The sequence below is a fragment of the Bufo bufo genome, chromosome 2, assembly GCF_905171765.1.
Source record: "Bufo bufo chromosome 2, aBufBuf1.1, whole genome shotgun sequence".
Classification (NCBI taxonomy): Eukaryota; Metazoa; Chordata; class Amphibia; order Anura; family Bufonidae; genus Bufo; species Bufo bufo.
The window spans coordinates 212,539,500-212,549,316 of record NC_053390.1 but is presented as its reverse complement, the minus strand read 5'-3'; the positions used below and the strand labels follow the sequence as shown (position 1 = coordinate 212,549,316).

At 47.1% G+C, this 9,817-nt stretch overlaps 1 protein-coding gene across 4 annotated transcripts in view; it reads left to right on the top strand.

Annotated features, from left to right (window-relative positions):
• Positions 1 to 432: 432 nt before the first annotated feature.
• The window catches only part of CAMKK2 (calcium/calmodulin dependent protein kinase kinase 2), a 100,582-nt gene continuing 91,197 nt past the window's right edge, over positions 433 to 9,817 (top strand). For 2 of the 4 annotated variants that reach the window (XM_040416115.1, XM_040416112.1), the window contains exon 1: positions 433 to 557. The gene's annotated coding sequence lies outside the window, so the exon portion shown is untranslated. Of the gene's footprint in view, positions 558 to 1,022; positions 1,096 to 9,817 lie in introns of those variants that run through there. The other 2 variants (XM_040416113.1, XM_040416114.1) reach the window with 2 other exon arrangements.

The following is a 9,817-nucleotide window of genomic DNA, read 5'->3' as shown; positions in this document are numbered from 1 at the left end:
TATTCAACCCCTAGGACGGAACTCAATACCGAAAAACTTTAACGCTAGTGTGAAAGTACCCTAAGACGGCAATATTTTTATATCTGTATAACGACTACGATTGCCGCAACTCCTCCAAAAAACGAACTGAGACCGCAATAAAAGCCCAATGATTGTCCCTAATAAGAGAACAGGAAAGGGGGGGGGGGGTCTTATCTCCCTGCATCATAGCAAGAGATTTTCTAAAGCTATCTATAGAGTTTCACTAGAGCGCCCTCTGTTGTTGCCCTCCTAGCATTACACTTGGACCTTCTTGTCATTTTCATCCGGCAGGTGAGGAGTTAACTCAATTCCTCTCAGTCAAAACACAGTGAGTGGGCCAATCAGAGCGCCCCTTACATCCGCGCACATCTGGACCACTCAGCGGCACGCTATGAGCAGGGGGAGGATGGGTGGAAGATGAGATGGGGGAAGTCCCGAGCAGCCAATCGTCGAGTGACTTCCATGAGCCGCTGCAGCCGCTGCCCTGGCTGGGTTCGCTGCTTCCAATGACCCGCTGCCAGTCACCCTAGAGGCAGGTAAGAGCAGAGGACTTCCGCCGCATCCAGACGGGCAGCACCCACTCATCAGATCCCCGAGGATGGCTGCTCCTTAAAGTGACCGTGCCCATTAGATGGCATTCAGGAGCTCTCCTCCACCATGGAAGGGACACTTGGCTGCTTCTTAGTAGCTGCTGCCTGTTGGCATGCTGGGAGTTGTAGTTTCTCAGGGTGCAAGGCGTGGGTCCATTACTGTCTTCAATGGCAGCACAGTCTGATGAGTGACTGGGGTGGGGGCGTGTAAACCAGTCTTGTGATGCCCATGTTTGTCTTTTTGAGGCATCTGACCTCTGGCTTAGGGTATAACTGCCAGCTTGTCCTCCCACTTCAGAGGCTGGCACACTGGTTGCTAGGAGCCTGCTGATGGTGTTGGGGTGTCCTGCCAGAGGGTGAACAGGAAACAGTGGTGTCCGGGAGGGGACAGGCGATGGACTGGGAAGGGCAGGAACAGATCCGGGGCTGTGGGAACTTTCCACTGACGAGGTCTGTATACTCTCCGCTGGCAAATCTAGATAAGGTTGGTATGGAACATGTGCCACGTCTGTATCTTTATCATGCCCCTAAGATCTTTCGTGCGGGGTTAACCCTTTAGGCTGCTGTGTCTCCTAGTGCAGGCGATATTTTAGTCGTAAGCCGGAGCCACCATAGGTAACTATAGAGCGGTCGTGAAGCCCTCTCTGGATACAGTCCTGCATTCTTTACCTAGCCAGTGCCGTATACATGCGGCTTGTCCTGGATTAGCAGTGTCCAACCTGCGTTTGTAGGTGTAAGCATAGTAGGGCGGCTTATTCTATTATGTTGCTGTATTTAAAATGCTGTCCATACAGTTTTGTGTTGTGTGTGGGGGTTTTTTTTATGTTCGCCCCCAAAAATTTTTGCCCATGTAGTGTGCTTTTGTTCATGTTTGTATGCTTTTTTTTTTCTTTTTTTAAATAGGAAAGTATGTGTTCCCCTGTGATGTCACCTCCTCTGTAGAATAGTATGGGGAAAATACCACTATTAAGAACTCCAACTCATATTGTACAAGCGTTGTTTTTTTCAAGCAGAGAAAAAAAAAAAAAAAGACAGTCGGAGAAAAACGCCAGGCAAAATGCCAGACCCAGATCCTGCTGTAATTTCCATAAACTCATTACCCAAAAAAACGTGTGACAAAACGCCACTGCACATCCTGCAATTAGTATTTCCCGTAGACTCTCGTGCAACATCTGAATCTGCCATTTCTACTATAAATGCTGCAAACATGGCAGGAAAAGATACACAAAAATACTCTCAGATGGCAAAAAATAACAAAAGAATCTATACTCGCCCTATTTCTCCCCTGACCCTTCTTGCACTGCGCCCCAGTCCTCCCCGCTGCTGTTTTTTGTTTTCTTGGCTGCAGCGGTTAGGGTACAGCTGCACGGCAACACTGGTCACATGACAGCTGTCGCAAAGTAGCGCTGGTCACATAGAAATGAATGGGATCTTCGCCCCCCAGTCGCAAGAAATCCATCCGTGTTGAATTTCTTGCGACTGGTGCGGCAATCCCATTAATTTCTATGGGATCCCGTCTTTCGGTCTGCGCATGCGCAGGGACAAAGGAGATGCTATTTTTGCTTTTGATCTTCAAATACCGGATCCGTTAAACCGGATGAGCCGGATCCGAAAAAAAAAAAAGCTTTCAGTTTGTACACGGCTTGCCGCAACTGCCTGCTGGAAAAAAAAAAACGCTAGTGTGAAAGTACCCTAACATGGCCTAAAACGGGTGTATTTGTGGGTTTTTTCATGACATATTGATTAATCTAATTTTCCCCTTCCCTGACTTAGTTTGGGATCTTTATACCACTTAGGGCGTGTTCACATTTTTGACTTCTTTCCCGTTCTATTGATCTGTCGCAAGAACAGAAAAATAAAGAAAGAACGGATCCTTTATTTTAAGTATCCATTGTTCTCATTTTGCTTCTGAGTCAGTTCTGTCAGAGATCTGCTATTTTGGACAGGAAACCTCACTGGAAAATAAAACTGATGTGAATGCAGCCTTACATAGTGCAACTGCGAACTTCCCCCAGTATATCACTGTAATTAAAGGGGTTGTCTCACTTCAGCCAATGGCATTTATCATGTAGAGAAAGTTAAAGGGGTATTCCGGTTGTTTGAAGTTATCCCCTACATGGACAGGGGATAACTATTAGATCAGAGGGGACCCCATCCGATCATGTCAGCGGGGGCCCTGTACTGCCTGCAGCCCTCCTGATATCAACAGAGCGCCAATCGTACATGCGTGCAGCTGCTCCATTCATTGCTATGGGAATTCCAGAGATTCCTAGCAGTAGAACTCCCACCGATCTGATAGTAATCCCCTATCCTATTCTAATAACCGGAATACCCCTTTAACTTTCTCTACATGATAAATGCCATTTGCTGAAGTGAGAGAACCCCTTTAAAGGATAACTGTCATTTATTTATTTTTTGCTAAAGTGTAGGGCAAGTGATGGGTAACAATTTTGCAATAGACTTTATTTAGCCAAAACATTTATTTTTGGTAGAAAACTGGGGCTGAAATGGCCCTTAGCAGCACTCTTCAAAAGAGTGTTGCTAAGGGCCATCCGTCTCCGATTAGAAAAGGGGAGACGGGCTGTGCAGACGCTGTGCTTCCCTGGGAGACAGAAGGCTGGGCACAGGAGTCTTAGGAGTTAAAATTACATTTATATTCCCCCTTTCTATGCAATCTAATGCTCCGTTACATTCACTGACCTGCGATCCCTGTGATAATAAATCATGAAGCAGCCGCCGGAAGTAGAAGCACTGTGCGCAGTGAGTCGGCTGCTGCTTCATGATTTATTATCGCAGGTGAGTGAATGTAACGGAGCATTAGATTGCATAGAAAGGGGGAATATAAATGTAATTTTAACTCCTAAGGCCCCTTGCAGACGAGCTCATCCGGATGCGTCACGGTGCATTGCGGCAAACCCGCGCGAGTAGGTACGCAATTGCAGTCAGTTTTGACTGCGATTGCGTTCCGTTGTTCAGTTTTGCACGCGCGTGATAAAAAACTGAATGTGGTACCCAGACCCGAACTTCTTCACAGAAGTTCAGGTTTGGGTTCAAGGTTGTGTAGATTGTATTATTTCCCCTTATAACATGGTTATAAGGGAAAATAATAGCATTCTGAATACAGAATGCATAGTACAATAGGGCTGGAAGGGTTAAAAAAATAATAATAATTTAACTCACCTTAATCCACTTGTTCGCGCAGCCGGCATCTCTTCTGTCTTCTTTTGTGAGGAATAGGACCTTTGATGATGTCACTACGCTCATCACATGATCTTTTACCATGGTGATGGATCATGTGATGAACGTAGTGACGTCATCAAAGGTCCTATTCCTTACAAAAGAAGACAGAAGAGATGCCGGCTGCGCGAACTAGTGGATTAAGGTGAGTTAAAATGTATTTTATTTTTTTAACCCCTCCAGCCCTATTGTACTATGCATTCTGTATTCAGAATGCTATTATTTTCCCTTATGATAATAATGATCCCGATCGTCACCTCGCAACCGTGCGGGGAAATTGCACCGCATCCGCACTTGCTTGCGGATGCTTGCGATTTTCACGCAACCCCATTCATTTCTATGGGGCCTGCGTTACGTGAAAAACGCACAAAGAGGAGCATGCTGCGATTTTCACGCAACGCACAAGTGATACGTGAAAATCACCGCTCATGTACACAGCCCCATATAAATGAATGGGTCCGGATTCAGTGCGGGTGCAATGCGTTCACCTCACGCATTGCACCCGCGCGGAGATCTCGCCCATGTGAAAGGGGCCTAAGACTCCTGTGCCCAGCCTTCTGTCTCCCAGGGAAGCACGAGGCAGAAGCACAGCGTCTGCACAGCCGTCTCCCCTTTTCGGAGACGGATGGCCCTTAGCAACGCTCTTTTGAAGAGTGCTGCTAAGGGCCATTTCAGCCCCAGTTTTCTACCAAAAATAAACGTTTTGGCTAAATAAAGTCTATTGCAAAATTGATATCTATCTCTTGCCCTACACTTTAGCAAAAAAAATCACAGTTATCCTCTAAGGCTTCATATATAAACTGGAGAATAATGGATAATTTACGCAATATTGGATAACCATATCTCCTTAATATCACTTTGTACATATAGGGATGTGCTCTTTTATTTTTATCTTCCTTTTATGTGGTTGCGAATCCAAGTGTTGTATGTATGAGCCCTATTGTCTGCCTATTATTATTACTAACTGATATAGGCTTCAGGAAATGAATATGCATCCCAGGTTGGATTACCTGGGGAGGGGGTTGTGCGCCTGGTCACTGGAGAGCGCTGCCATCCTCATGTCAGGAACATGTTACCCGAATAGTGCCGCTTGCCATTGCAAAGGCTGAAATCTGCACGGAGGAGGACATGCCATAGATTTGAAAATCCTCACTGCAGGCCAATTTCCCTGCGGATAGTTTGCGCACCATGTACAGTACTTGAGAATATGAAAGTCTTATCTACTTAGCAGGTCCTGTATTGCGCTGCGGATATTCTGTGCGAAAATCCAAATGTAATACGCGTTGTGAGGGGAGATTTATCAAAACTGCTGTAAAGGAAAACTGGTTTAGTTGCTCCTAGCAACCAGATTCCACCTTTCATTTTCGAAAGGAAAGCTGAAAAATGAAAGGAAGAATCCGATTGGTTGCCATGTGTGTGTATATACCCCTTTCCACATTCAGGTTGATGCTATTCAGGAGGGATCCATCTTGGGCTTGGTTCAAAAACTGTATCTAAAAACCTTAAGATGGAAACTCAGCCTAAGGCCTCATACACACGACCGGTTTTGTGTTCCGCATCCGAGCCGCATTTTTTGCGGCTCGGGTGCGGACCCATTCACGTCAATGGGGCCGCAAAAGATGGGGACAGCACTCCGTGTGCTGCCCGCATCCGTTGCACCGTTCCGTCGCCCCGCCCCAAAAAAATAGCATGTCCTATTCTTGTCCGTTTTGCGGACCAGAATAGGCATTTCTACAATGGGCCGTCCGTTCCGCAAATTGCGGAACGCACACGGGGCGGCTTCCGTTTTTTTGCGGATCCGCGGTTTACGGACCGCAAAAAAATGGCACAGTAGTGTGCATAAGGCCTAATAATTTGAGAAATATATATATAGATTTTTTTCACCTGTTGATATCAGTAGCCATTCTTAAAATGGACAGAAACGTTGTGCCTTCCTCTGCAAGAACTGCTGTCATAGTCAGCCCCTAACCTTATGTCAGATTAGACAGTATGGACATCAAGGAGAGATCTTGTCCATTAACCGTAGTGGGAGCAATTCCCAAAGTATCCCTCTGATGCAAGGCTCCGACATGACACCGTATAGCCATACATCGCCCATTGGTCCAAATGTGAAAAAATAAATGCCGTGCTGTGTACTTTTAGTGTAGGTTCACACTTGTGTTAAACGGATCCGGCAGAGAACAGCCTGCCGGAGTTCACCGGATCTGGTCTAGCCAGATACTGCCATTCACCTTTGGAACCCATTAACTGTAATGGGTCGCTTTCCGATGAACTGTGGTTTTTGTCTGGCCAAAAACCAGCACTTAGCCTGAAAGTGTCCAGATCCCATTTTAGCTATTGGGGTCCAGGGGTAAATGGCATTATCCTGCTAGGCCAGATCCGTTGAACTGCGGCAGGCTGTTCAATGCCGGAACAGCCTGCCAGATCCGTTTAATGCAAGTGTGAACCTACCCTAAAAGTACACAGCACAGTATACTGTTTTTTTTTTTTTTTTTTTACATTTGGGCCAATGGACGATATATGGCTTACTGCACTTTTTTAAGTAGAAAATAGGCCTCGCTGCAAAAGTCCAAGAAGACTTTATTTAGCCCACGTTTAATGCTTCCGTATTCTGTAACAAGGACCCCGCTCACTCCCTGTCACTTACCCAAATGGCCTTATTGTTGGCTGTCGACTTGCACCCTTGGTTCAGTAGGTCACTAGTCTTCAGCCCTTGTTGGTGCATGCGTGTGTTAAGAACTGTTCACCATTGTCACGGATCAGCAGGTGTGAACCCACTGTGCCACTGACTGGCTGTACTCTGGAGGGGAATGTCTAAGCAACTACCTGGTTTTCACTAGAGCGTCAGATGGGGGGGATAGACTTGAGCCGTTAGGGTAGTTGCCAGGGGCTACTCCAGAGCAATCCCCGAATCAGTGGCAGCTGTCCCAGGAGATACCTGGGTAGGTACCAGAAGTACACGCGGGGTCATTACCAGGAGCAACAGTGCAGTACCGAAGGATGAGGCAGAGGCGTAGTCGGACAGGCAAAAAGTCAGGTCAGGCAGCACAGGTACAGGTCAGGCAATCTGGGTCAGCAACAGGAGAGAGACAAAGCAAGCAAGCAGAGTCCAGGAACAAAGTACAGATCAGGAGACCAGCAGGAACCAACCAACTCAAGGACCCTGACACTGAGGCATCTGGGAAGAGGGCTGAGCCACTTAAATACCTGCAGGAGAGCCGGGGTTGGTCAGCGAGGTCACCTGACCTAGCCCACACGCCCCAGGGAGTGATGCGCTCCGCTCTTAGACCAGTGTAACTCAGGCTTTGTCCAGGGCTGAGTGGAAGCTGTGGAGCGGAATACTCAAAAGCAACACCACCTACAGACACAGAGCCCAGGACCGCAGCGGTGAAATGGGAAGCACCGAGCACAGGTCACCACTGAGCGCGTCGCCCGGGACCGTGGCGACAAGCGGGGGAACAGCGGTGTACCGCAGCTGCTTTTATAACCATCGCTTGTAAGGATAAAGATAACGGTTCTTGTGTCGCGATCACTCGTAGTACGTTACGGGGATGAGTAATGTGGTGCTCGTGTTTTTCAGATTCGATATTAATAAAAAATTCAGCATCTTTCAGTTAGTATGCATTATTGACGTGAACATTATAGTCATTGACTCAATCTTTATTCACTTTATGGAATGAGTTGTATTAAAAATGAATAGTCGGGCTGGAGCCGTTTTAACATATTTGTGCATCTCTTAAAGGGATATTCCTATCATATTACGGCCATAGGATATTCTGTATTAAGATTGCTGGAGGTCTTACCTCTGGGATCCCTTCCTGAACAAAAGACGAGAAGCTTTTCCTCTGCTGCTGCAACACTGCTTTTTTTAAGTGAATGGGGCTGAGTTGTAGTGTCCTAGAACCCTATTGTGCAGGTAAAGCTGGCCATACATAAAGGTCGGATGACATGGAGGATTTTGGCTACGTCGTCCGTGAAATAAACAATGACATCAGGCTACTGTCTACTATAAAGGTGAGGTTGGCAGAAACGATGGCATAATTGGTAGAAAATAGCTGATCCCGCGGTCAATGCTGATTGCAGCATGTAAGTGGTTAGAGAGAGGGAGGGCACCCCATCAGCCCCTGCAATGCAATTACCGGGTGCCGAGAGGTTACCATGGCAGCCAGGGGCCTAATAATGGCCCCCAAGCCTACCATGCATGGGGTCTGTGTATGGGACAAAAATGTATTGGCTTGATATTTTTGAAACTCCCCTATGGATTATCCTGTTCTGTCCTGTATTAAAATCCAGTGCATGAAAGTAAAGTAGTGCGTTGGGAGGCACGGTGTGCTGTCCGCATCTTTTGTGGCCCCATTTGAAGTGAATGCGGATCAGATGTGTCCCAAAAATACTTTTGTGTGCATGAGCCCTTACTTTTATGCCCAATTTCTACAAGTCTGTTTGTTACTGGAGCTTTCGGACTGACAATCAGAGGGATTGCTTTAATTTTTTCTTGTAGTCCCTTTAAGGCCTCCTGCACACGACCGTTTTTTTTGTGGTCCGCAAAAACGGGTTCCGTTTTTCCGTGATCCGTGACCGTTTTCTCGTCCGTGGGTCTTCCTTGATTTTTGGAGTATCTACGGACATGAAAAAAAAAGACGTTTTGGTGTCCGCCTGGCCGTGCGGAGCCAAACGGATCCGTCCTGACTTACAATGCAAGTCAATGGGGACAGATCCGTTTGATGTTGACACAATATGGTGCAATTGCAAACGGATCCATCCCCCATTGACTTTTAATGTAAAGTCAGGAGTTAATATACCATTGGATCGGAGTTTTCTCCAATCCGATGGTATATTTTAACTTGAAGCGTCCCCATCACCATGGGAACGCCTCTATGTTAGAATATACCATCGGATTTGAGTTACATTGTGAAACTCATATCCGACAGTATATTCTAACACAGAGGCGTTCCCATGGTGATGGGGACGCTTCTAGTTAGAATATACTACGAACTGTGTACATGACTGCCCCCTGCTGCCTGGTAGCACCCGATCTCTTACAGGGGGCTGTGATCCGCACAATTAACCCCTCAGGTGCTGCACCTGAGGGGTTAATTGTGCATATCATAGCCCCCTATAAGAGATCAGGGGCTGCCAGGCAGCAGACCCCCCTCCCTCCCCAGTTTTAATTTCATTGGTGGCCAGTGCGGCCCCCCCCTCCCTCCCTCTATTGTAATATCATTGGTGGCCAGTGTGCGGCCTCCCCCGTCCCCTCCCTTTATTGTATTATCATTGGTGGCCAGTGTGCGGCCCCCCTCCCTTTATTGTAATATCATTGGTGGCCAGTGTGTGCCCCCCCTCCCTCCCTCTATTGTAATATCATTGGTAGCCAGTGTGCGGCCTCCCCCTCCCTCCCTTTATTGTAATATCATTGGTGGCCAGTGTGCGGCACCCCCCCCCCCCCCCCCCCCGCCACCCCTCTATTGTGTTAATATCATTGGTGGCCAGTGGAGAGTTCCGATCGGAGTCCCAGTTTAATCGCTGGGGCTCCGATCAGTAACCATGGCAACCAGAACGCTACTGCAGGCCTGGTTGCCATGGTTACTTAGCAATATTACAATATTAGAAGCATATACTGTCGGATATGAGTTTTCACGAAGTGAAAACTCATCTCTGAAAAAGCTTTTATGCAGACGGATCTTCGCATCCGTCTGTATGAAAGTAACCTACGGATCACGGACGCGGATGCCAATCTTGTGTGCATCTGTGTTCTTTCATGGACCCATTGACTTGAATGGGTCCGTGAACCGTTGTCCGTCCAAAAAATAGGACAGGTCATATTTTTTTGACGGACAGGAAACGCAGATCACGGATGCGGCTGCAAAACGGTGCATTTTCCGATTTTTCCACGGTCCCATTGAAAGTCAATGGGTCCGCGAAAAAAATGGAAAACGGCACAACGGCCACGGGTGCACACAACGGTTGTG